This window comes from Thalassophryne amazonica, chromosome 6, assembly GCF_902500255.1.
Source record: "Thalassophryne amazonica chromosome 6, fThaAma1.1, whole genome shotgun sequence".
Lineage (NCBI taxonomy): Eukaryota > Metazoa > Chordata > Actinopteri > Batrachoidiformes > Batrachoididae > Thalassophryne > Thalassophryne amazonica.
Genome location: NC_047108.1, coordinates 71577360 through 71604272, shown reverse-complemented (window position 1 = coordinate 71604272; position 26913 = coordinate 71577360). Strand labels below are relative to the sequence as shown.

The 26913-nt window shown below is 41.3% G+C and overlaps 1 long non-coding RNA gene across 1 annotated transcript; it reads right to left on the bottom strand.

The window, feature by feature from the left end:
• Positions 1 to 5934: 5934 nt before the first annotated feature.
• LOC117511658 lies at positions 5935 to 22039 on the bottom strand. Its single transcript, XR_004561022.1, has 3 exons — positions 22029 to 22039; positions 8711 to 8717; positions 5935 to 6372 (listed from the first exon to the last, which is right to left on the bottom strand). It is a non-coding gene; the product is annotated as an uncharacterized LOC117511658 (long non-coding RNA).
• Positions 22040 to 26913: the final 4874 nt, after the last annotated feature.

Sequence of the window (26913 nt, the reverse complement as noted above, 5' to 3'; positions counted from 1 at the left end):
TGTGATAAAACTGCACCTTTCAGAGTGGCCTTTTATTGTGGGCAGTCTAAGGCACACCTGTGCACTAATCATGGTGTCTAATCAGCATCTTGATATGGCACACCTGTGAGGTGGGATGGATTATCTCAGCAAAGGAGAAGTGCTCACTATCACAGATTTAGACTGGTTTGTGAACAATATTTGAGGGAAATGGTGATATTGTGTATGTGGAAAAAGTTTTAGATCTTTGAGTTCATCTCATACAAAATGGGAGCAAAACCAAAAGTGTTGCATTTATATTTTTGTTGAGTGTAGACAGAGTATAAACATTGAGAAAATATTTATTTAATTTACTATTGATTACCTGTATTTATTTTATTTGTAAATTCTATTCACACAAAGGAAAAATGAAAAAAGAAAAGTCACTTGAAATGGGTTATATGTACGTATATGCTTAAACATATGCGTATGTATATAGGAGAGGGTATATGAGAATGTGTAAATATGTTTATACGAGGTCTGTGAGAAAAGCATCCGACCTTTTTATTTTATGCAAAAAATATCTGGATTTGATTCATATGTTTTTACGTCAGCCAAGCTTGAACCTTCGTGCGCATGCGTGAGTTTTTCCACGCCTGTCGGTTGCGTCATTCGCCTGTGGGCAGGCTTTGAGTGAGCACTGCTCCACCCCTCTCGTCGCTGTTTCATTGCGAGGAAATGGCGTAATGATTTGGGCTTTTTTTCCATCAGAATTTTTTCAGAAACTGTTAGAGACAGGCAGCTGGAAACCATTCGAAAAATTTATCTGGCTTTCGGTGAAAATTTTACGGGCTTCACAGTGAATAAGGAGTGTTATTACAGCTTTAAGGACGGCCCACAATGGCGCACGGCGCCCCGCGCTCTGAGCCGCCATCGAGAGGCAGAAACCACCACATCATTTCTAAATGGATGGCTGTGTGGAGCCGGGACCGTCGTGAGCAATTCCTCTGGTTATCACAAGAGCTGGACATCAGCCATTTTCCGGCAGATTTCACTTTTAATTTCTCTTATACTCAATCGACTGGTAAGCACTGAAAGCTGAGATAGGCATGTCCCAATTTGTCCTTTAACACTCCGAAACAGAGGTGTTCCTTTGTCTCGCTTCATCAACGAATCGGTCGTGACGCGCGAAGCCTCCGCGCGGCTTTCCATGACAAAATCTCTTAAAAGTGAAATCTGCCAGAAAATCGCTGATGTCCAGCTCTTGTGATAACCAGAGAAATTGCACACGACGGTCCCGGCTCCACACAGCCATCCGTTTAGAAATGATGTGGTGGTTTCTGCCTCTCGATGGCGGCTCGTGGCGTGGGGCGCCATGCACCATTGTGGGCCGTCCTTAAAGCTGTAGTAACGCTCCTTATTCTCTGTGAAGCCCGTAAAATTTTCACCGAAAGCCAGATAAATTTTTCGAATGGTTTCCAGCTGCCTGTCTGTAACAGTTTCTGAAAAAATTCTGATGGAAAAAAAGCCCAAATCATTCCGCCATTTCCTCGCAATGAAACAACAACAAGAGGGGTGGACCAGTGCTTACTCAAAGCCTGCCCACAGGCGAATGACGCAACCAACAGGCGTGGAAAAACTCACGCATACGCACGAAGGTTTAAGCTTGGCTGACGTAAAAACATATGAATCAAATACATATATTTTTTGCATAAAATAAAAAGGTTGGATACTTTTCTCACAGACCTCGTATGTCGGGATGTATAGATATATTTAAATCTCTTTGGTGTTAAAGACATGTAGATGTTGACGTATTTATAATGTTTTGTTCATGTGGTTTTTGACATGTCTGGAATAAATTAACCAGAATGAAAATTAACCCGAATGAACAGATATTACCAAGAGCTCATCATTTATGATTTATTACTGGTGTTGTCAACCAAACAGTCCCCCCTAAAAATCGGCCTGCCCTGCCTTCATTGCGCATGCGTCATTTCGGAGTGCTAGCAGCATCATTTCGGAGCATCAGCAGTGATTCACAGATTATCACCACATTTCTGCTTAAAACTTGTAAGAGTGTTCCATGATGCATAACACAAAACTGCTGACGCACATCCAAAATGTCCCAACCTAACTGCTGTTCAAAATGGCCGATGCACAAAATGTCCATGTATTTGGCAAAACTATCTGATCTTTTTACAGCTGTAAAGTGACAAAACCATTTGACCTTTTTATAGATGTATACCTGATAAAACCAAAGTACTCACATCTATTTGGAAAAGAATCAGCATGATGGAACACTCTGTTTTTATTGCGTGACACTACACTATATTGCAGACATACACACACTATAAGATTTTTACATAACCTTGAACGCAATGCGAACAGACACCTGCCTACTTCACCTCACTTTGCAGCCAACTCACATAGACACTGGTTCAAGACAGGCTAAAGACTGCCCACATGGGAGTGGCTTAGGTACAGGAATAAAAGTTAGAGGACAAAGGAAATCGAGGTTCTTTGTCCCAAGTGTTTGCATGTGATCTGGTAAAAAGATCCCAGCGCTGAGATGACTCTCTGTATCAGTGTTTGAACTTTTCAAAACATCTAAACTTTGAAGTCTGCTTCCTGTCCAATTCTTTTAGAGATCACTCACTGTTTGTTTGTTTATTCAATCAATCAATCAATCAATTTTTTTATATAGCGCCCCAAGGCGCTTTATATTGTAAGGCAAGGCCATACAATAATTATGTAAAACCCCAACGGTCAAAACGACCCCCTGTGAGCAAGCACTTGGCTACAGTGGGAAGGAAAAACTCCCTTTTAACAGGAAGAAACCTCCAGCAGAACCAGGCTCAGGGAGGGGCAGTCTTCTGCTGGGACTGGTTGGGGCTGAGGGAGAAAACCAGGAAAAAGACATGCTGTGGAGGGGAGCAGAGATCGATCACTAATGATTAAATGCAGAGTGGTGCATACAGAGCAAAAAGAGAAAGAAACAGTGCATCATGGGAACCCCCCAGCAGTTTACGTCTATAGCAGCATAACTAAGGGATGGTTCAGGGTCACCTGATCCAGCCCTAACTATAAGCTTTAGCAAAAAGGAAAGTTTTAAGCCTAATCTTAAAAGTAGAGAGGGTGTCTGTCTCCCTGATCTGAATTGGGAGCTGGTTCCACAGGAGAGGAGCCTGAAAGCTGAAGGCTCTGCCTCCCATTCTACTCTTACAAACCCTAGGAACTACAAGAAAGCCTGCAGTCTGAGAGCGAAGCGCTCTATTGGGGTGATATGGTACTACGAGGTCCCTAAGATAAGATGGGACCTGATTATTCAAAACCTTATAAGTAAGAAGAAGAATTTTAAATTCTATTCTAGAATTAACAGGAAGCCAATGAAGAGAGGCCAATATGGGTGAGATATGCTCTCTCCTTCTAGTCCCCGTCAGTACTCTAGCTGCAGCATTTTGAATTAACTGAAGGCTTTTTAGGGAACTTTTAGGACAACCTGATAATAATGAATTACAATAGTCCAGCCTAGAGGAAATAAATGCATGAATTAGTTTTTCAGCATCACTCTGAGACAAGACCTTTCTGATTTTAGAGATATTGCGTAAATGCAAAAAAGCAGTCCTACATATTTGTTTAATATGCGCTTTGAATGACATATCCTGATCAAAAATGACTCCAAGATTTCTCACAGTATTACTAGAGGTCAGGGTAATGCCATCCAGAGTAAGGATCTGGTTAGACACCATGTTTCTATGATTTGTGGGGCCAAGTACAATAACTTGAGTTTTATCTGAGTTTAAAAGCAGGAAATTAGAGGTCATCCATGTCTTTATGTCTGTAAGACAATCCTGCAGTTTAGCTAATTGGTGTGTGTCCTCTGGCTTCATGGATAGATAAAGCTGGGTATCATCTGCGTAACAATGAAAATTTAAGCAATACCGTCTAATAATACTGCCTAAGGGAAGCATGTATAAAGTGAATAAAATTGGTCCTAGCACAGAACCTTGTGGAACTCCATAATTAACTTTAGTCTGTGAAGAAGATTCCCCATTTACATGAACAAATTGTAATCTATTAGACAAATATGATTCAAACCACCGCAGCGCAGTGCCTTTAATACCTTATTCCAAGTCAACATAATATATAAACAATAATATAAACAATGTAAACAAATAGTACAGTTTTATGTACACACTTGACGCTGTTCATAAGATGGTGAAAAGAAAAAAGAAAATTAATAAAGACAAAAAAAGGCAGAAATGAATTAGCATAACACAAACAGAATCAACTTGGAAAGGAGTGGGATGAAGACAAGCTTATTGACTCCCACCCCCAATTCCATCCTCAATTAAATTAAATTACTTAAATTACACGGTTGCCGTCATTTTGAGCTTAATGTTTCATATATAATATATAAAGCATATAAATAATACAATTATATATGTATGTGAACATACACCCACACACACATACATATGAACACACATATACATACAACCCCTGGCAAAAATTATGGAATCACCGGCCTCGGAGGATGTTCATTCAGTTGTTTAATTTTGTAGAAAAAAAGCAGATCACAGACATGACACAAAACTAAAGTCATTTCAAATGGCAACTTTCTGGCTTTAAGAAACACTATAAGAAATCAAGAAAAAAAGATTGTGGCAGTCATTAATGGTTACTTTTTTAGACCAAGCAGAGGAAAAAAATATGGAATCACTCAATTCTGAGGAAAAAATTATGGAATCACCCTGTAAATTTTCATCCCCAAAACTAACACCTGCATCATATCAGATCTGCTCGTTAGTCTGCATCTAAAAAGGAGTGAACACACCTTGGAGAGCTGTTGCACCAAGTGGACTGACATGAATCATGGCTCCAACACGAGATATGTCAATTGAAACAAAGGAGAGGATTATCAAACTCTTAAAAAAGAGTAAATCATCATGCAATGCTGCAAAAGATGTTGGGAAGGTTGTTAAAGGCAAACATACTGGTAGACCAAGGAAGACATCAAAGCGTCAAGGAAGAAAACTTAAAGCAATATGTCTCAAAAATCGAAAAATGTACAACAAAACAAATGAGGAACGAATGGGAGGAAACTGGAGTCAACGTCTGTGACCGAACTGTAAGAAACCGCCTAAAGGAAATGGGATTTACATACAGAAAAGCTAAACGAAAGGCATCATTAACACGTAAACAGAAAAAAACAAGGTTACAATGGGCTAAGGAAAAGCAATTGTGGACTGTGGATGACTGGATGAAAGTCATATTCAGTGATGAATCTCGAATCTGCATTGGGCAAGGTGATGATGCTGGAACTTTTGTTTGGTGCCTTTCCAATGAGATTTATAAAGATGACTGCCTGAAGAGAACACGTAAATTTCCACAGTCATTGATGATATGGGGCTGCATGTCAGGTAAAGGCACTGGGGAGATGGCTTTCATTACATCATCAATAAATGCACAAGTTTATGTTGATATTTTGGACACTTTTCTTATCCCATCAATTGAAAGGATGTTTGGGGATGATGAAATCATTTTTCAAGATGATAATGCATCTTGCCATAGAGCAAAAACTGCAAAAACATTCCTTGCAAAAAGACACATAGGGTCAATGTCATGGCATAGGGTCAATGTCAATGAGCAGATCTGATTTGATGCAGGTGTTAATTTGGGGGATGAAAATTTACAGGGTGATTCCATAATTTTTTCCTCAGAATTGAGTGATTCCATATTTTTTCCTCTGCTTGATCTAAAAAAGTAACCGTTACTGACTGCCACAATCTTTTTTTCTTGATTTCTTATAGTGTTTCTTAAAGCCAGAAAGTTGCCATTTGAAATTACTTTAGTTTTGTGTCATGTCTGTGATCTGCTTTTTTTTCTACAAAATTAAACAACTGAATGAACATCCTCTGAGGCCGGTGATTCCATAATTTTTGCCAGGGGTTGTATAGCAACTCCACCTCCCATTTTATTTCCTCTGTTTACATAGTTCAAGTTATAACCTTCTAACTCGAAATCTATGCCTTTATCCTCATTAAACCATGTTTCTGAAATCGCAATAATGTGAAATGGCTGGGTAAATTGTTGTAAATATTCTTTGATGTGGATGAAGTTACTATACATGCTCCTACTATTGAAATGAATAATTGAGAGTTTCCCTTTGGAGTCAACGAAATAGTTATAATCATCTTCAGATAAATATTTGCAATCTATTGGGTTGGATAATAAAAACAGGTTGTTATCAGGATCTAATTCATCTTCTAAATCTAATGCCCTATAATCAGTGTACTCAAATGATTTCAGTTCCAAGTGTCCATAGTCCAGAATCCTTTGTTGTATCCCTACATCATTTTCTTCCATGATAGAAGAATTATTGTTGGATGTCATTATATCGGTGCAATACAGCTACACTCAACAAAAATATAAATGCAACACTTTTGGTTTTGCTCCCATTTTGTATGAGATGAACTCAAAGATCTAAAACTTTTTCCATATACACAATATCACCATTTCCCTCAAATATTGTTCACAAACCAGTCTAAATCTGTGATAGTGAGCACTTCTCCTTTGCTGAGATAATCCATCCCACCTCACAGGTGTGCCATATCAAGATGCTGATTAGACACCATGATTAGTGCACAGGTGTGCCTTAGACTGCCCACAATAAAAGGCCACTCTGAAAGGTGCAGTTTTATCACACAGCACAATGCCACAGATGTCGCAAGATTTGAGGGAGCGTGCAGTTGGCATGCTGACAGCAGGAATGTCAACCAGAGCTGTTGCTCGTGTATTGAATGTTCATTTCTCTACCATAAGTCATCTCCAAAGGCGTTTCAGAGAATTTGGCAGTACATCCAACCAGCCTTACAACCGCAGACCACGTGTAACCACACCAGCCCAGGACCTCCACATCCAGCATGTTCACCTCCAAGATCGTCTGAGACCAGCCACTCGGACAGCTGCTGAAACAATCGGTTTGCATAACCAAAGAATTTCTGCACAAACTGTCAGAAACCGTCTCAGGGAAGCTCATCTGCATGCTCGTCGTCCTCATCGGGGTCTCGAACTCCAGTTCGTCGTCGTAACCGACTTGAGTGGGCAAATGCTCACATTCGCTGGCGTTTGGCACGTTGGAGAGGTGTTCTCTTCACGGATGAATCCCGGTTCACACTGTTCAGGGCAGATGGCAGACAGCGTGTGTGGTGTCGTGTGGGTGAGCGGTTTTCTGATGTCAATGTTGTGGATCGAGTGGCCCATGGTGGCGGTGGGGTTATGGTATGGGCAGGCGTCTGTTATGGACGAAGAACACAGGTGCATTTTATTGATGGCATTTTGAATGCACAGAGATACCGTGACGAGATCCTGAGGCCCATTGTTGTGCCATACATCCAAGAACAGCACCTCATGTTGCAGCAGGATGATGCATGGCCCCATGTTGCAAGGATCTGTACACAATTCTTGGAAGGTGAAAATGTCCCAGTTCTTGCATGGCCGGCATACTCACCGAACATGTCACCCATTGAGCATGTTTGGGATGCTCTGGACCGGCGTATACGACAGCGTGTACCAGTTCCTGCCAATATCCAGCAACTTCGCACAGCCATTGAAGAGGAGTGGACCAACATTCCACAGGTCACAATTGACAACCTGATCAACTCTATGCGAAGGAGATGTGTTGCACTGCATGAGGCAAATGGTGGACACACCAGATACTGACTGGTATCCCCCCCCCCCCCCCCCCCAATAAAACAAAACTGCACCTTTCAGAGTGGCCTTTTATTGTGGACAGTCTAAGGCACACCTGTGCACTAATCATGGTGTCTAATCAGCATCTTGATATGGCACACCTGTGAGGTGGGATGGATTAGCTCAGCAAAGGAGACGTGCTCACTATCACAGATTTAGACTGGTTTGTGAATAATATTTGAGGGAAATGGTGATATTGTGTATGTGGAACAAGTTTTAGATCTTTGAGTTCATCTCATACAAAATGGGAGCAAAACCAAAAGTGTTGCGTTTATATTTTTGTTGAGTGTATATACCCATACTATGCACATATATCTACACACATATGAATACATATATACGCCCATTTTATGTCTGAAAAGGAGCAGGACTGTTGGGCCGTTGCTTCAAGTGTTTGAAATTAAAGCAAATAAACATAATTTTAATAGGTAACTGTTTTGTGTGTCTGTGTGGAATTGGACGGAGAGACCAAGAGCAGTTCTGAGGAACCATAATCTGTTAAACTGTAGCTACAGAATCTGCCTACACAGATTATATGTGACTGGCTTCTGATTATTTAACTCAAATTACAATTTTGTTATGAAGCACCTCTGCATAATATCCAGTTTATCTCTTCCTTTTCTAAGCCCGCCTGCTATCATCCCTCCCCCTCATACATTTGCTAATACTGAAATGAGCGATGGGAGGGATGAACAGATCACGCTGAATAGCGGATGTTAGCGGTGATTACAAACGATGAATAGCAGGATTTCAACCTTTTAAACTAATCTGACATTTGTCAAATTGCCAAAATGACTCTTTATATAATGATTACTGCATAATATCACGGCTGCACAAACGCATCAGAGATAATATGCGTTTAAGGTACTTAAAATAAGCACATATTTGATACAGCTGGATAAGAAGATTGCATATCCCAAATGCTGCATGTTCATAAACACAGTACGAGGGGTTGCAGCTTGTGTGTCTTTTCTGAGGTTATTCTGGGTTGCACAACAGATGTTCTTCTCTTTTCATGTGTGTCTGTGTCCCTCCCTAAGGCTGCAACACTTCGACGCAGTGATCCAAAGCTCCGCTGTCCTCATCGCACCACAGCCAAACGTGCACACACACACGCACACATACATACCTCCCAGACTACTTGACACCCGCAATGATGGTTTCTGACAAGAATGAGGTATAAACAGACTGAAAGTCAATTGCTAGGTCACTGTCTTCAAGGGGTGTCAGCTCCATCATTACACCCGCACGCTCTCACTCACTCTCTCTCACACACACACACACACACACACACACACAAATATATTACAGACACGTTAAATGAAAAGGACACACATATTACTCTGAACAAGCACACTGGCACCCATGACCATGTGACCAAAAGTTCTACACTGATTGCAATTTACATGATATTTTACAATGAAAGAGATGGAAAACACAGGATTAGATTTGGGTTTTCACCTGGGCCTCATTTATAAATGATGTGTATGCACAAAAACCATGTGTATGCCCGCTTCACAATATTACCTAAAATTTATAAAGGAAGAATGTGCGATGAGAATGCAGGTACCTCATGCGTTCTTTAGATCATGCGTACACACACTTTGTGAAGCAAGTCAAACCTGATAATCCCTGCACTGTTCAGCTTGATTAACAATAATGTGGAGCTAATCCATCATGACCAGTTTGTGTTGACCATACAGTTGTATGCAAAAGTTTGAACACCCCTGATAATTTTCATGATTTTGTTATGTGCAGACGCGAGTTGAGGAGCGGACCAGCGTCTGACTGAACCCAGCGCTAAAATAAGCAGAAAGCGGTTCCAAAAACAAAACAAATTTATTTTCCTTCTGTGCAATAATTGTGTACAACATAAATGTGCGGTTATCTGGCGAGGTGAGGGACGGCGCGCTCTCCAGCGCCCAAATGGATCGAAGCCCGACGCTTCTGGACCCAGACTCACCGCCGAACACCCCCCAGGTGAACACGACAAACTGACTCTGTGAAGGATGGAAAAGGTGAGGTAAGTCAACAGCTACAACAAATATCCTTCAAAGGCACACACTATCAGCAACACATTCAGGTCTGAATTTAAGCTTTATGTAAATGAGCAGCCTCTCACAACAGGTGGAGGATCATAATTCCGTACGCCACGGCAGTGAGAAGCGAGCTGCACAATTCTCATCAATGTTCAAATATACTGCGTAACAAAATACCAAATTACTGTTAACACTTATTCAGACAATCATCACCTCTGATGTGTGCTGACAGCATGTGTCCCTCACCCGTCCTCCTTCACAGGCACGATGTGTCAAACCCAGGCGCGGTCCTCAGCGTCTCACAAACGAACGTCACAAGGTCGAGTTCCCGGCAATTCTGCTTGAACCACTCATGGCTTAAATGCAGAATGCCATCTCATTATCTGCTTCAGCTGAAAGTCTTTATGTTTACACGTGAGCATCATCCACAGGTGCTGCGAGTCAGTAGGCCTGCACGTGAACATCCTCCACAGGTGCAGCTAATAATGCTGATGAGGGTGAAGGACTCTTCTGCCAGCACCTTCTCCACAGACAAAAAACAGTTTGCATACCACCTGGAGAGCAAAGAAAAGAAAACAACACAAAAACATCCAGCCAAACCCCCCAACACACAACAGATTTTCCTTTATAAATCATTGGTTGTCTGGATCAGAAATGTCAGTGAAATATATCATATAGCAGACAAAAACACTGATATTTGAGAAGTGAGCTGAAGTTTCTAGCATTTACAGAAAGTGTGCAGTAATTAGTATTACACTATTTACAGAAAGTGTGCAATAATTATTTAACCAAAATTAGGCAGGTAGATAAATTTGGGCAGCCTTGGCATTTTATTGATTTGAGTACATTTAGCACTAATTATTGGAACACAAAATTGGTTTGGTAAGCTCATTGACCCTTGGCGTCCTTACACAGGTGAATCCAATCATGAGAAAGAGTATTTAAGGTGGCCTTTTGCAAATGTTTCTCCTCTTTGCATCTCTTCTAATGAGTGGCAACATGGTAGCCTCTAAACAACTCTCAAATTACCTGAAAACAAAGATTGTTCAACATCATGGTTTAGGGGAAGGACACAAAAAGCTATCTCAGAGATTTCAGCTGCCAGTTTCCACTGTGAGGAACATAGTGAGGAAATGTAAGACCACAGGCACAGTACTAGTTAATGCCTGAAGTGGAAGGCCAAGAAATATCTCAGATAAGCTGAAGCGAAGGCTGGTAAGAACAGTCATAGTCAACCCACAAACCTGCTCCAAAGACCTACATGTAGCGCCATGGCCTCAATTCACCCTAATTAAATAAATACATTAATGCTGTCTCAACAAAAACCTGAGACTGCAGACAAAAGACTGTTTTCCCTCTCGGATGAGAAATTCCTAAGTCATTTGGAGATCTTCAGATAGGCTTGGAGACATCCCCCATGGGCCAACACTGGGATTCACAGCAAAACAAAACTGTAATTCAAAGTTCTTCAAAGGGGAGCCCTTGCCTCTTTATCAGTGAATTTTTGATCATTATGAATTACATGACATTATAATGGCTTCACGTCAGAATCTGAGCTTCTCCAGGCCAGGAGAACCCAAATTTTATGACCTCACGCCAATGCTAGACCCTCTCAAGACTGCAAGACGATATCCCTTCAACAACACAGGGCCATAAAACTTTGTGTTGATAACAGCTATTATATTTAGATGTAAGTGAAGAAAGACATTCTTTTAAAATAAAAGAACTCCATCAGTATTCTTTGATTCATATATATCTAAAGACTTCTAATGTTGGTGGTATTGATTAATCAATTAAAACGAAATGCTTTGCATATAATCATTCCATTTTATTGACATGTGTTATTGTAACTGATATGTGTTTAAGTGTGATGTTTCTGCATTATCAATATTGTTGATGGTGAAATATTCTGGTTTATCTAAAGGATGTGTTTAAGTGATGATTAATAATGTTTATCCATGCAAGTGTCTTAGAACAATAGTATAACAAAATAGTTAATGTGTTTAAGTAATTGAATCATTTGTGCCTGCACTGTGACTACATGAAATTTCTGTGAGATTACACACCCTAAATGGGTGGAGTTTGGTGACATGAGTCCTCTTTAAAAAGTTAGAACAGAGTCATGCTGCTTTTTTCTCCGCCGGTAACTTCCTCTCTTGTTCTTTCCGCTCTCTTGCCTCTCTCTTCCTTTCTTTGAAATGCTTAATTTTTATTCTTGGACCAAGGGCCCATTGCTAAGCTAAGCTAAGTGAAAGCTACCACGTGGCATTCATTCTTTTATTCATTTTTGATAATTTCAACAAAGTTTTAACCTGACGCTTTAAGGTGCGTCAAGTCTTTTGAATTTTTAAGAGAACTTCCGAGCTGAACTTTTCAAATTAATAGCGAATGTACATAAGTATAGCAGCAGAAGCTTCCCGTAGCGACCACGTGCAGCGTCTGTCAGAAACAGTACCCGTCAAGTCTGGGCCTGTTCAGTCATCTCCGTTCACCATCAGATCTGGGAATCGATCAAGAGACAATCATCCTCTCCGCCGACGGATTGCCATGACAACAACACAGGAATATGCATTAACTAACAGTTAATTAGGATTTAACGGTTTAGCAATCATTTATTAATGTGTCCATGGTAGTTAATACAGTATTAACCATGAAATAAGAGTTAATTACAGTTAATAAATGTATTTAGTAATCATTTATTCAAGATGTTAGTTATTATGAGTTAACTAGTATGTTTAGTATTAATTTATTTGTTGTGTTGAAGTTAGTTAATGCAGTAATAAACATTAATACACAGTGAATTAAGAATTAATTGCCTTTATCAATCATTTTTAATGTTTTCATATTCGACAAGGGCATCTTAGTGGTTAGTAGTGTTGTCTCACAGTGAGAAGGTTGTAGGCTCATTCTGCACCTGGTTCTTTCTGTGTGGAGTTTGCATGTTCTCCCTGTGTTTATGTAGGTTCCCTCAGGGTGATCTGGCTTCCTCTCACTTCCAAAAACATGCAGGTTAGGTGAGCTGGAAATTTTTAATTGATCATACATGTGAGTGAGAGTGTACCTGTGTTTGTCTTTTCAAATTGGAGACCTGTTTGTGGTGTACCTCCCCTCTCACCCAGCGACTGCCGGCCACTTGATTTGAATAATTGGCTATAGAAAAATCAATGAATGTTAGTCACTGTATTAACAGTATAATAGTAATAGTGTATTACATGTTAACTTATGCATTTAGTCATCATTTTTTTTGTGGTGTTCCTGTTAGCTATTCTTGTTAGTTAATGCTGTAATAAAGATTAACAAACAGTGAACTGAGAGTTAACTCTGCTCAGTAATTATTTGTTAATTGTGTTCACTATCTTTATAAATTATTAAACGTACACCATGTCTCCGTGTGTCTATGTGTCCATCTACTGATAATAGTAAATGTCAAACACACTAGTTACTGACCTTGGTAACATACTGTATATGCTTGGCATTGCATGATGCATGGCTTTTTCCTGTGCATTGCATGAAGTTTATATATCATAGTGGAAAGCTCGTAAAACAGAGCTATACTGCACTTGTGCTTAAAAACTCCAAATTATTGATTACAATGGTCCCTCGCTATAACGCAGTTCACCTTTCACGGCCTCGCAGTTTCACGGATTTTTTTTGTGCAATTTTGCATGCTTCTTCTTCTTCTTTCTTTTTAACAGCACATTGTGTTCTGCATCCTTATCAGGCGGGCTGGTTGCGGCACCGGTCGGCATCACCGCGATTGCGCTCACTGCATCCGATGTGACTCGGTAAGCGCCACAGCGGGCCACCGCCCCACTGTCGGCTGTACGGAGTTGCGGCCAAACTCTGGCAACAGGTCCAGAGACTATGCTCGCTGTTTTGATGCAGAGCGCTCCAGCAGCCCGCAAGGATAGAATTCTTGCGGGAAAATCCGTAGCGCTGCATGGTCTCGGTAACCGTAGCCGCAGAGCTCCATGGCCACTGAGAGAGGTTTGTATCTTTTTAATGACTTGGATTCTTTGTGGGTCCCGCATCCGTCCCACAACGGTAACACCGGAGGCAGTGAGCGAAGAGAGAGCACGCGCATTGTGTTCTGCATGTGCCTGTTTATAATCTTCTCACCCAGAAGAAAAAAAAGCGCCAACAACTACCCATAACTGTGTTCTTCACTTGGAAAAAGACACCTGCACCGAGGTGTCACTCAGTGGAAAAAGACGCAACAGCGGAGTGTCGCCAGGACGAAGAGGTGCGGTCAGAGGAACTGTGAAATACTGGTGAGTCACTATTAATAATTTCTTATGTGTCCAACCTCATAGGTCGATTGTTAAAATTAAATTCGTTAGTTCTAAAAGCAGGGGTGGTGGCCAAGTGGTTAATGCGTTTGGTTTCAGTGCAGAAGGTTCCGGGTTCAAATCCCACCCCTGCCACATTTCTCCATGTAATGTGGAGTTGCGTCAGGAAGGGCATCCGGCGTAAAACCTGTGCCAATTCAACATGCAGATCCACCTTGGATTTGCTGTGGTGACCCCGAGTGCAAACAAGGGAGCAGCCGATGGGACTTACTTGTACAGTTCTAAAAGCCATCATAATTATTTATAGGAAAACGTTCTATTTTTATTTCTCAAACAAATGTTTGGGCCTGAAAACAGGTTTTGATCTTTGGTTTCATTCTATAATACTTCTATATTATAATATCTACTAAGGTTTGAACTTTGAGAGTGTTTACACACGAGAGAAAAGTGAGAAAATGTTAATGCCTGTTTGAGAAAAGTGTATAAAGTGTGTAGTGAGGGGTTTTACAGCCTTAAAACATCTATAATAATTGTAAAAAATAACGCTGACTACTTCGCGGATTTCGCCTATTGCGGGTTATTTTTAGAACATAACTCCCATGATAAACGAGGGACCACTGTATGCCATATTTTACATATGGGCTTCCACAACTTCAGTACGAATCACCAAATGTTATATTTTGTTTCTGTTATAAGTTAAGAAATACAAAGTGAAGTTGTAGCTTTGAGTATAGCTATACCTAGGGTTACTACAAAACACTAACATGAAGTCATATATCACCATTCTATTGGTCACATGACCTTTGACCTTGGCTGGCTTTGAAAGGTCAAAGTTATTCAGAGTGGCTGTTTTAAGGAATTGGTTTCAGATAAAGCTGACTACAATGAAACACTCATATGAAGTGATATGTCACCTTTCTACTGGTCACATTACCTTTGACCTTAGATAGCCTTGAAAAGTCACAGTAATTTAAAATAGCTATTCAATGAACTGTTGCAAATATACTTGTGGCTAATCTGACACACTAATACGAAGTCTTCACTTTTCTATTGGTCAACTTACTTTTGACTCTGCATGACCTCGAGAGATTCAAAGATTCAAGATTCAAACAACTTTATTGTCCCTAAAAGGGCAATTCATATCACACCCAAATACCTCAGACAAAAATACAGCAATTAATCCACAATTATTACTAGTTGAACATAATAATGGCACACATCAGAATTAAAACATTTGATTGTTTATGTACGCTAAACTGTGGAACAGTCCGTCATCCAAATTGAGACAATGCGAGTGTGGGCTGCAACAGCTTCATGCCGCACAACCGAGCTTGGGGGGTGGAGGTGGGAGGTTGCTGCAGCTGTGCCACGCGGCCTCCCGGAGGGGGAAGGGAGTGGCAAGTGCGGAGACTGCGATGGGGGGACAGAAACACAAGATGCGACCCACCTCACTAATAGAGAGATCACAGATCAAACTTATGGTCATAACTGTCTTGAACAAATCTGGATTTAACATGATGGATGGGTTGTGTGTGTTAGTTGAGGATAAATTTGTTCAATTTTGGACAGATCTGGTCAAATGCCAAGACCACACAGAACCATACAGTATATCATGGCAAAACTTAATCACACAAAATGAATTTGCATGCATCTATACTTGCACCTGTTTTGTTTTTCATCTTTGCATTAAAGATGCTTTAGTATTACTTTTAATGTCATGATTTCTATCGTCGGTTCTACCATTCTTACAGATCAGATTAATCTGCTCTCTGATCTCTGACAGTTTGAAATCAAGACTTTGAGGATATAGAAGTTAAAAATACATTTTGTTTCTGTATTTTGCTCTCGCCTTCCTTATGACTGATTCAAAGTAGTTTCAATATCAGTACTTTGCAGACTAAACAGACTTTAGGGGGTGGTGGCCAAGTGGTTAATGCGCTTGGTTTCAGTTCGGAAGGTTCTGGGTTCAAATCCCACCCCTGCCACATTTCTCCATGTAATGTGGAGTTGCGTCAGGAAGGGCATCCGGCGTAAAACCTGTGCCATATCAACATGCAGATCCACCTTGGATTTGCTGTGGCGACCCCGAGTGCAAACAAGGGAGCAGCCGAAGGGACTTACTTTTTTTTGCAGACTAAACAGACTTTCATCAGTGTTTATTGAAAAATCTTTGTTACTGCAGCATCACATGCACAGCTGCTGTATTATGTGCACGCAGTGTGTGCACTCATCCACATTCACAGTGTAATAAAATTCATTCTGCAAAAGCCTGCAGTGAATCTCTGTATTTTCATGCAACCCTTCATTTTACTGTCTAATCAAATTAGTCTGTCTCTGCTCTGCGTTCAGTCACATTAGGATCTGCGCTCCCTGTGGTAAAATCAGCCACTTTGACCCGTTCCTTTCCACTCAGGAGTGTGCGTGGTGGTGGATGAGCCGACAGTAAACGAGCTGTATTTCTCTCTGTCTTTGAAGTCGATGAGCTGATGGATCTGATCCAGAGAGACTTGCTGTCTGTGAGCAGCACACCTCTTTAAGTCCATTTGGTTTCCTCCTGCAGAGGAACATGTAGCTCAAGTGGACATGCTGTCAGATTATGTTTTGTAAAACATGGCCAAGTATGCAAAGCCCCCTTGTGCTCATCCCCTCACTTGTGCACGTGTAGCCTCCTGCTATTCTCTCGCGCATGCACTCCTACAATCTCTATGATGATCTGGCTACAGTTTCTCTTGATGCACTACACAGTACACTGGAGAGCACCCACCAGACGCTTGTTCACTGAATGTAAGTGGATCACCTTTCACTACTGTTTGACCATCAAAGCGGTTCAAGTGTTCACGCACGTGCCTTATATGCTGCTGGAAAGCTTCTGTCACGCTGCAGTGCATGCACAGATGTCTGGCTGCATCAGACATATTTGGGTCCTTAATCTGCAGCTCTATTAGTGGTCCAATGCTGCTTCAAGAGTTTCATTGATTAGTGGGAAGACTGAGTGATTTGGGCAGAAAATGGAGGGAAGAGAGCGGGGACAGGCAGTGGAGTTATCATTTAATGATTCACTTCCCTCTCTTGTCAGAGATCTTCCTCCCTGAAGGCCACTCTGGCTCTTTCTATCTACAGTCTTCCATCAGCCCCTCAGGTGTAGGCAGCATGGTGGACTTTGTGTATTAACTCCTCCTTACCCACACAGTGTGGTGTCAGAAACCCGGAACAGCCCATATGAAGCCCATATCTGGGGTTCACCGTGTTGGAAGCAGTGGCAGTGCTGACTTTGGCTACACAACGACAAATCCAAAAATGGATAAAGATGTGGAATGTGGGTGGTTTTGTGTTGTGACAAAAGAATCCTGAGCGCAGCCCTATGTTCGAGTCCAAAATAGGTAACAGGCTCACTGTCAGAAAAATAATAATGTAATAATAATAAAAATAATAATATAATGACTTGCGGCGGAGGAAGAGGAAGACAGACGTCTTGCTTCAATTTGAAGTCTTTATTACTGTAGGAGTGCCATCATCCTTGCAGTCATAACCCCCCCACATCTCCAGTACTGTTGCCAGACTTATCTACCCTAAGGTTGTCCAAGTCAAACATGGGGAGAGTGGCCTTCTCTTATCTTAATTCCTGAGGAGAGCAGCCTTTTGTCTTTGCAAACGAAAACCCTCAGCATTAAGTGGTCACACTTAAATGTAAAGTTAGCACAATATATACGAGGTCTGTTAGAAAAGTATTGGACCTTTTTATTTTTTGCAAAAACCTGATGGATTTGAATCACGTGTGCTTGCATGAGCAAACCTTGAACCTTCGTGCGCATGCGTGAACTTTTTCACGCCTGTCGATTGCATCATTTTCTGGTAAGCAGCCTTTGTGTGGGACGTGTGCTGTGCGCTCGCCGGATTTTCATTACAAGGAAAAAGACGGAACGACTGGAGCAGCGCCGCATCAAATTTTGCCAGAAAGTGGGCGACAGCCAGGTGGAAACCATTCGGATGCTTCAGATGGCTTTCGGTGACTTTTCAGTCGTGTGACTATCCGAGAAATTGTGGAAGAGGTGGGCATATCACAGCATGTCCTGTGAGACTTCAACACGGAGGCGCTTTTGTTTCGCCATTAGCAGCAGCATGAATTTCACCACCACTCTTTTCATGGCCAAATCTTCTGCCACAGTGGAATGTACCAAAAAAGTGCTGATGTCCACCTCTTCCGCAATTTCTCGGACAGTCACACGACGGTCCCGCATCAAGCTAATTTATTCTAAAAAAGATAAGCTGTTTGGAAGCACTTTTGGAGATCAGTCCCGACCATCAGCCCTTTACAGACTAATCATTAGCTGCGTGAGCTTCATACTAACACGTGTGTACATGTAAAGAATATGTACTGTATAGACTACAATAAATAATTTCTTCCATGAATTTCACAGGGCAGCAATATCACACAATAATTTTGGAATGAGATAGTCCCCCAGCACTCCATCTTAAACAGATTTCTCCTTCACTCAGCTTATGAGGACAGAAAACAGGAGAAGTTAGAGCAGCAGAAGAGCAAAGGGTGGAGATAGGAAGAAAAAGTGTTTAAAAAGGGACGAAAGCTGAAGACAACGATGAAGAGTGGCTGGATAGAAGGATGAGATGAGGTATTAAGGTGGAAGAATGTGGCTTACGCAATGATATTTTGTTATCCACCCAAAGATGTTTCCAAATAATATAAATAAAGATGTCATCATCAAGAAACTTTCCATACAGTTAAACTATGAATGTGTTTTTTACATAAGTAATTTAATTATTCTAATCTGTAATCACCGAAGCAGTCACGAAAAAAAATTTTTTTTTTCTTTTTTCCAGTTTCCAGTGGAGAAGAAAAGGCGAGGAGGTAGGAGACGTAGTGTCAGTAAGTGTTAACCTACACAGCTAACCAGAGTAGCTCCATTCTCTCGCCTGCAAAACTGTCTCAACACTTTTGTGCTGCGGATCATAAACAAACCGCAACACATGTCCACTTTCCCACTGCATCGTCACTTTTTCTTTGCATTTTCACTTTGTTTGAGTGTAATTTGGCCAAAACCCCATTGAAAATGCTGTGGTTTATACCCCAGAAGTAGAGAAATTACGTCATATGCGTCATATTTTACCTCTTTAGCGCCCACCCCCAAACGAGACTGCGCTGCCCTATTGCTACTATATGAGGTCTATTAGAAAAGAAACCGACAGTTTTATTTTTTTTAAAAACTATATGGATTTGAATCACGTGTGATTACATCAGCCAAGCTTGAACCCTCGTGTGCATGCGTGAGTTTTTTCACGCCTGTCGATGACGTCATTTTCCTGTGAGCACGCCTTGTGGGAGGAGTGGTCCAGCCCCCTCGTCGGATTTTCATTGTCTGAGAAGTTGCTGAGAGACTGGCGCTGTGCTTCATCAAAATTTTTTCAAAAACTATGAGACACATCCAAGTGGACATCATTCGAGAAATTCAGCTGGTTTTCGGTCTAAATTTTAATGGCTGATGAGAGATTTTGGATTGTTTCTATCGCTGTAAGGACTTCCCACGGAGCGGGATGTCGCGCAGCGCTCCAAGGTGACGTCGTCAGCCTGTTTCAAGCTGAAAACCTCCAAATTTAAGCCTCTGTTGACCCAGGACGTCGTGAGAGAACAGAGAACTTTCAGAAGAGGTCGGAAGCAGCAGTTTATCCGGACATTCCACTGTTAAAGGAGATTTTTTAATGAAAGACGTGCGGACGGATTGGTGTGTTGGCTCGCAGCCGGCGCGGAGCGCCCGCCACAGGAAAAACACCTCCGTGTTGATAACCATTTGTAAAATCCAGGCGGCTTTTGGTGGCTTTCAGTTGAGTATCTGAGAAATTGTTTAACAGCAGGGCATGTTCCAACTTGTCCTTAAGGCTTCCAACTGAGGTGTTTTTCCTGTGGCGGGCGCTCCGCGCCGGCTACGAGCTGACGCGCCAATCTGTCCGCACGTCTTTCATTAAAAAAATCTCCTTTAACAGTGGAATGTCCGGATAAACTGCTGATTCCGACCTCTTCTGAAAGTTCTCTGTTCTCTCACGACGTCCTGGGTCAACAGAGGCTTAAATTTGGAGGTTTTCAGCTTGAAACAGGATGACGATGTCGCCTTGGAGCGCCGCGCGATGTCCCGCTCCGTGGGAAGTCCTTACAGCGATAGAAACAATCCAAAATCTCTCATCAGCCGTTAAAATTTACACCAAAAACCAGCTGAATTTCTCAAATGATGTCCACTCGGATGTGCCTCACAGTTTTTGAAAATATTTTGATCAAGCACAGCGCCAGTCTCTCAGCAGCTTCTCAGACAAAGGAATTCCGACGAGGGGGCTGGACCACTCCTTCCACAAGGCCTGCTCACAGGCGAATGATGTCACCGACAGGCGTGAAAAAATTCTTGCATGCCCACGAGGGTTCAAGCTTGGCTGATGTAATCACACATGATTCAAATCCATATTGTTTTTTAAAAAAATAATAAGGTCGGATACTTTTCTCACAGACCTCGTATATCACAAGGAACAAAACCAGAAACCTTGTACTTTTTAACATTCTGAAACAATTCAATTTGAAATAATGGTAACTGGTAATGGTAAAACAATTTTAAAAGTTCTTTTATCACTAATTAAGATGTTTTCTGCTTGAAATAAATTAATGTTGAATTTACTGTCTGCCTCTGAACATTACACAGGTCTTTGAATGGTGAAGATCAATTTACCAACAACAGGTGATTAAAATAAAACTACTGCATTGCCTGTGGAGATCCACGGGCTCTAGAATGGATAGTGTTTATAAAATAGGTAGCTGACGTTTTTCAAGGTTGGTAATAAATTATGCTAAGTTTCTGTAATTATTTGGAATGGAGTGTTAGTCCAGAATGTATACCACGCATATCAAATAGCAAATGTCAGCTCTTTCTAGTTTCTCCGTGATTGAAGGTACACACGCACGCACAGAGACAACTTCACTTTTAATATATAGATGATTTACCGCCCCCTACTGGAATGGCAGAATGTAATTATCAAGCACGATTGTTGCCTAATATCCATAATTTCTCCAAAAATATTAGTCCTGTCAACCTTCCATTTTCGCTGCATTCATCCTTGACCCAAAATATATAAGCATACCAAATGGCAAATGTCAGATCTCCCAAGTTTCTCTGTGAATGAAGCCATGCACACGCACACATGCATACACACGTACACAGAGGCCACTTGGCTTTTAATATATAGCTATTGTGTGTTTTTCTCATTTTCAACCAGAAGAAGAAAATATTGTGTACCTTATAAATGTTGAAGACCATCACGTTCTGTCAAAGAAATAATATTTGAAATAGCTAGCTCCAGTGACGCAAAACCCTGTGACAGCCTAGCTTAACTGCACCGTTAACAACAGAGTAAAATACAACCTGTATCAATTTTCTTTGATTATCTTGATAATGTTGATATGGCACACATGGAATGCTGTAACTTGATAAATAGGTGCAAAATCTGATGGCGTTAATGACAGGAATGATTGACGTGGAATTATTTGGCAAAGGGAGCAGGAAGCAGCGGCACTGATCAATACAATAAGGGTCAAACAGCGTGATTCTGCCCAAGTCAACAGACTTTAATGACACATGAAAAGAGCACATTGGTGAGAAGATCCAATTATGTGAAGACACTCTGCCACTTTGTGTCAAATATGTACATACAAACACACCTTTCAGTGTGACGTTCTATAATTTTGGTAGTACTCCAGCTTTGCGTATCCCCAGGGCCTTCACAGAACTTATACAAGCAGTCTGCTCCAGGAATATAATAAACAGAATATCTAGGAAACAGTCTGGCTTGGTTTTGCTTTTAAGCTGTGCCCTGAAGCTTCCTAGGAGCAAATACAGACAACTTACATCTCTCTCACACACACACACACACACACACACACATACACACATATTTGAGCCTGTATGATGAGTGTATGCGAATATCCGACTACAACTGTATCCTTATATGAAACCTTTATGTGCCAACTTGTGCTTTTTGTAGCAGTGATCTTTTGCTCAAACCTTTTGAACAGTTAAGATTATGGAATCTCACCTGAATGCAAATGTAATTGCCATGCATTAATTAAATCACAGTTCCATAGTCTAAAATCAAATATGCAGTAATTATTAAAACAATTTTATGGAGAAATGAATTGTTTCCTCAGTGTTAATACAGTCTAACCTTGGTGAAGATTAACTGCCTTATTGTTGTGTGGGCCGCTGAAGAGGAGGTACTGCTGGCCCACCACCACCAGAGGGCGCCCTGTCTGGAGTGCGGGCTCCAGGCACCAGAGGGCGCTGCCGCCTCACAGGAGCAGCTGGGGTGACAGCTGTCACTTATCGCCTACGACAGCCGTCACCAATCATCTGATCAGCAGTGGTATATCAGCAAGACGACATCTCCACCTCTTTGCCGAGATATCGCTCTACCTAGGAGGTACAGTACTCAGCCGACTGTGTTGTCTTTTTGACATTAACACTTTATTTTTGTGCGTTAAATAGCAGACATTCTTCCGACGAGAGGTGGAGGTGGTTTTCCCGCCATACGGGTTGCTGGGTGCAAACGCACCCACATTTAACTGTTTTTGTTCCTCGCCAGCAGTACCAGATCCGACACGCGGAGGCAGTGGCCACCTGGGAGTTCGGGACTTGGCGGCTCCAGTATTCCCGGGGTTCGGTGGCGGAGGAAATCGTGTGGTTCCGGTTCTGCTTTGGACAGACGTCTCTTATCTTCGAGCCTGCCCACGTGACACATTTTGTGAATTGACTTCTTGTCTATTGTTGTAATCTGTTGTGTTTGTTGTGCTTATTCACAACAGTAAAGTGTTATTTGACTTCCTCCATTGTCCGTTCATTTGCGCCCCCTGTTGTGGGTCCGTGTTCCTACACTTTCCCAACACTTATTTGCTGATTAACTGGTTGACTGATTTTGCCATTTATTCTTGACTTTCACTCACTGTTTGTTAGCTCTGAAAAATGATGAAATTATGTTGATACAATTGTGTGACTGGTCACAAAGTCTATTTTATGTATTTACTTGTATTCATTTTAATGGTTTATTGGTTTTTGTCCACTGGGGCCCAAAGCGTTCGTGATAAGATTAATGATCATTTGTTGATATTCTTTTCTTATGACATCACAAAGTCCTGATGGGGGAAAAAAGCATGATTTTTTAAATTATTATTATTTCATTTCATTTCTTTCATTTGGTGGAGGCAAGAACAGTTGCCTTCTATAGTGCTCTTGTTTCTCAAACATATTTAACGGTGTTGTCGATGTGAGTGATCTTAAACAGAAGGCTAATGAACCATCTGTGGTGCAGTTTGTGTTCTATAGCAATGGCACCCTCATCACTAGCAGGCAAAGTTTATTTCATGCAGATCACTTTGTAGATAGTTAGACATCTGTTAACAGATAAAATTTCAATTGAAATCAAAAGCTGAGGCACCTGAACACATGACTTCTAAAATTTGCCTTTAACAAAGCCTCTGCCATTATATACCCAGTTTTAAAACCAGAGTGGGATAAATGTGTATCATCTTTGACTGAGGGAGGTGATGGCGTAGTGGTTAAGTGTTGGGCTTGAGACCAGAAGACCCTTGGTTCAAATCCCAGCCTGCCAAAAATCACTAAGGGCCCTTGGGCAAGGTCCTTAATCCCCTAGTTGTTCCCAGTGTATAGTGAGTGCCTTGAATGGCAGCAGCCTGACATCAGGATGAATGTGAGGCATTATTGTAAAGTGCTTTTGGCGTCTGATGCAGATGGAAAAGCGCTGTATAAATGCAGTCCATTTACTGACAATAAATATAAATGTAATATCAAACAGATCATGTGATAGATTTTCGGTTGTTTTTTCTGTCAGCTTGCTGTGTGTGTGCATGACTTTTAATATTAAGTGGCTGAGCTGAATTAGGGAAAACATCCTGCATAGCTTCATTTGAAAGACATGAAGAGGAGCGTGATTCTCAATGGAAGCTTTAATATGTGTTGTACTTGTGTTCAGAAACAACTGTGCTCATGAAAGTGAATTGAGAAACGCAAGCCCACGCTACAACTGTTTACCTGTGTATCCATCTGTTCTGACAGTGTTTGCCAAATTGGCACAGCATTCAACAAGTGATGCTTAGGAAAAGTTTGTATTGCTATCAAAAGCAGTTTGTAGTTATTTCTTCAGTCTTATTGCCTCAGTTATTCTGTTTGATTATACTCCATTATAACAACATTTTGTAAGTAGGTCAGGGACCATGTGGTCGTGCCATGCATCACTGCATCCACCTCACTATGTACACCATACCACACCATGTTTCACCTTGGGCCCTTGATGGCAACAACCAAGGCAAACAACCAGTTCATCTCCACTTCTTGAAAGTAGGCATCTATCTGATACAGCAAGGTGAAATGTGGGGGTCCCCTTGTCCTTATCCACTTATTGGGGATCTTCATCACTAAAGGCCCCGATAGGAGCATGACTTTTGATTCATGCACTTGTACGCACGTCGCTGTGTTCCCAGCTGGATGCCATTCTTTGTTCCACCAGCTGCCACATGCTCTGCGCTGGACGCTGTGTATATAAAATAATTACTGTGTGTCGGATTAATCATTTTCTCTGCAAATTGGCCATTGAAAATGGCTCTAATCGCTTCAGCTTCAGCCATTCACGCACTCACACACACGCGTGTCTAACAAGCTGCAGAAAGCATTTCAGCCATCTAAAAAGGTAATTGTCATGTTTACATTGTCATGGCTTGGTAAAACAGTTGCATGGTCTTTCCTTCTTGTATGCAGCTGTTAAAGTGCATTTTTGCTAGATTTAACATCTTGTTATAATGTTCAGACGAGCTGCGCTCTGATCCGGTCCGCTGACGTCACCACTCACTCGACTTGTCAAGCTGCACGTTGTGTTGGCGATTAGATCGTGCCACGTGGCACGACATTTATGCGTGAAGGATTTTTTGAACATTTCAAAATTCTCTGCGCAATAGCACACACCAGCGCCCCTCTGATGTTCAGTCTACACCAGTTAAAGACGAGTTTATTCTCCTGCATGACACAGGTCGTGCAAGTGCGTGAATCAAAGTCATGCTCGTGTCAGGGGGCGAGTAGTAGTAGTACACTTCATTTGAGGCACTGATTTGAAACAAAGTCTTTTCAGTGGTACCCAAGGTTTCTCAGAACAGAGATATCCAGTCTTCACCATAGGTTGCTGGTGATGCAGCCATACAGTAAGACAGAAACGACTAGGACCACAAAGATATGCAGCGTAGCGCAAATTACTATATCAGAAGACTCACAATTCAGAGTCTTTCACAATTACCTATTTGACTTCAGCCACATACACAGTCCTAAACACATGCCTCCATTAACTATCACCATAAACTAATCAGACACAGGCACGTCCTTTAAAAGCTTCAGTGTATCATTCACCGCTCGTGTTTTTCAGTTTCCCGCCAGACACACCCTCCACAGCCCCACCACCACCAGTTTGTCCCTGGCCACTACAGGGGATGGGTTCTGACCCCTGCCTCCTCCACTGGCAGGAATCAAGATCATCTTGAGTTATTCTACTGCCATAACGGGGACTGAGGCCAAACCAAATTCATGACTGTACTCACTTATGTAATAAATCATTTTTCTTTAACCCATTGAGTCTTCTGGTAGAATTATACCGCAGTTCTCTTGCAAAGGTATCGGCTTTGCCAAGCACCTCTGTCAGGAACCGCATTGCTTTAATATCCTGTTACAGGCATCTTTTCATTTCACAAGCAAAGGATTCAAAGACAAGAATGATCCAGGACAATCGCAAACCCAGACACTCCGGCTCCTTGCTCAACTTCTCACATGCAGCAATTGGGGCATCTATTGATTTCACAAAGATCACAGCATTATCAGCAAAGTGAAGGTCAGTAAATCTTTTCTCACCAACAAAGACACCCAAGCCAGTATTTTCCAGAACTGTAACCCAGCAGAAAGTGCATGCAAGCAATGAATAAAGGAGGAGCCCAAACACATCCCTGATAAACTCTAGTGTTCCCTGTGAGGAAGTATGAGATTCTGCCTCTGCTCTGTACAGCACACACAGTACCTATATATAGGCTAGCTGTGATATCCAGCCATGGGTAAGGGATCCCATAAATTTTGTGGATGTCCCATAGAGCAGTCTAGTCCAACCAAATGAAACCCTTTGTGAACAATTTGTGAATAATATTGAGTAATTAAAAAAAGTCCAAACAGAACACACACTGGGAGCCACTGGTCAGCATGGCAAATAATGTAGAAAACAAATATACTCCAGGTCACACTGATTTGCCAAAGTTGAAACTGGTTGTTGCATAATGATTTATGCCATTCAATGAAATTATATTAAAAATAATTAGTCTTCTCTTCATCCAACTCATGTTCCTTTTCTAGGTTCATCTCATCTCTGCAGTCTGTAAGATCAAAAATTAACTCATCCCTCTTGGTTTTATTTTATTTAAAAATAAAGATTAAATGTTCCAAAGGTGCTTGCATTTAGCTTGCATGTATGAACCCAGGAGGACCATCAGATCGTCTCTTTCATCAGAGTAGCTGAAATATTGTAATTAGTAAAAACTCTTTCTATTTTTGTTACTTACACTCTACTATTTAACTCTGTTAATTTGATCAGTTGAATTCTGACTTTTTGGATATTTGTGAGCTTTGGGAAAAGTATATGCTTGTACCGAGTAAAATCCAGTGAGTGAATAACTACATATAAATTAACTTGTAGTTGCCAGTTTGTGGACACAACAGCAAGCCGTGCTATCATCTTATACATCTCCAAATTAAAAGTATATATAATCAAGATGCACCTATTCAAAG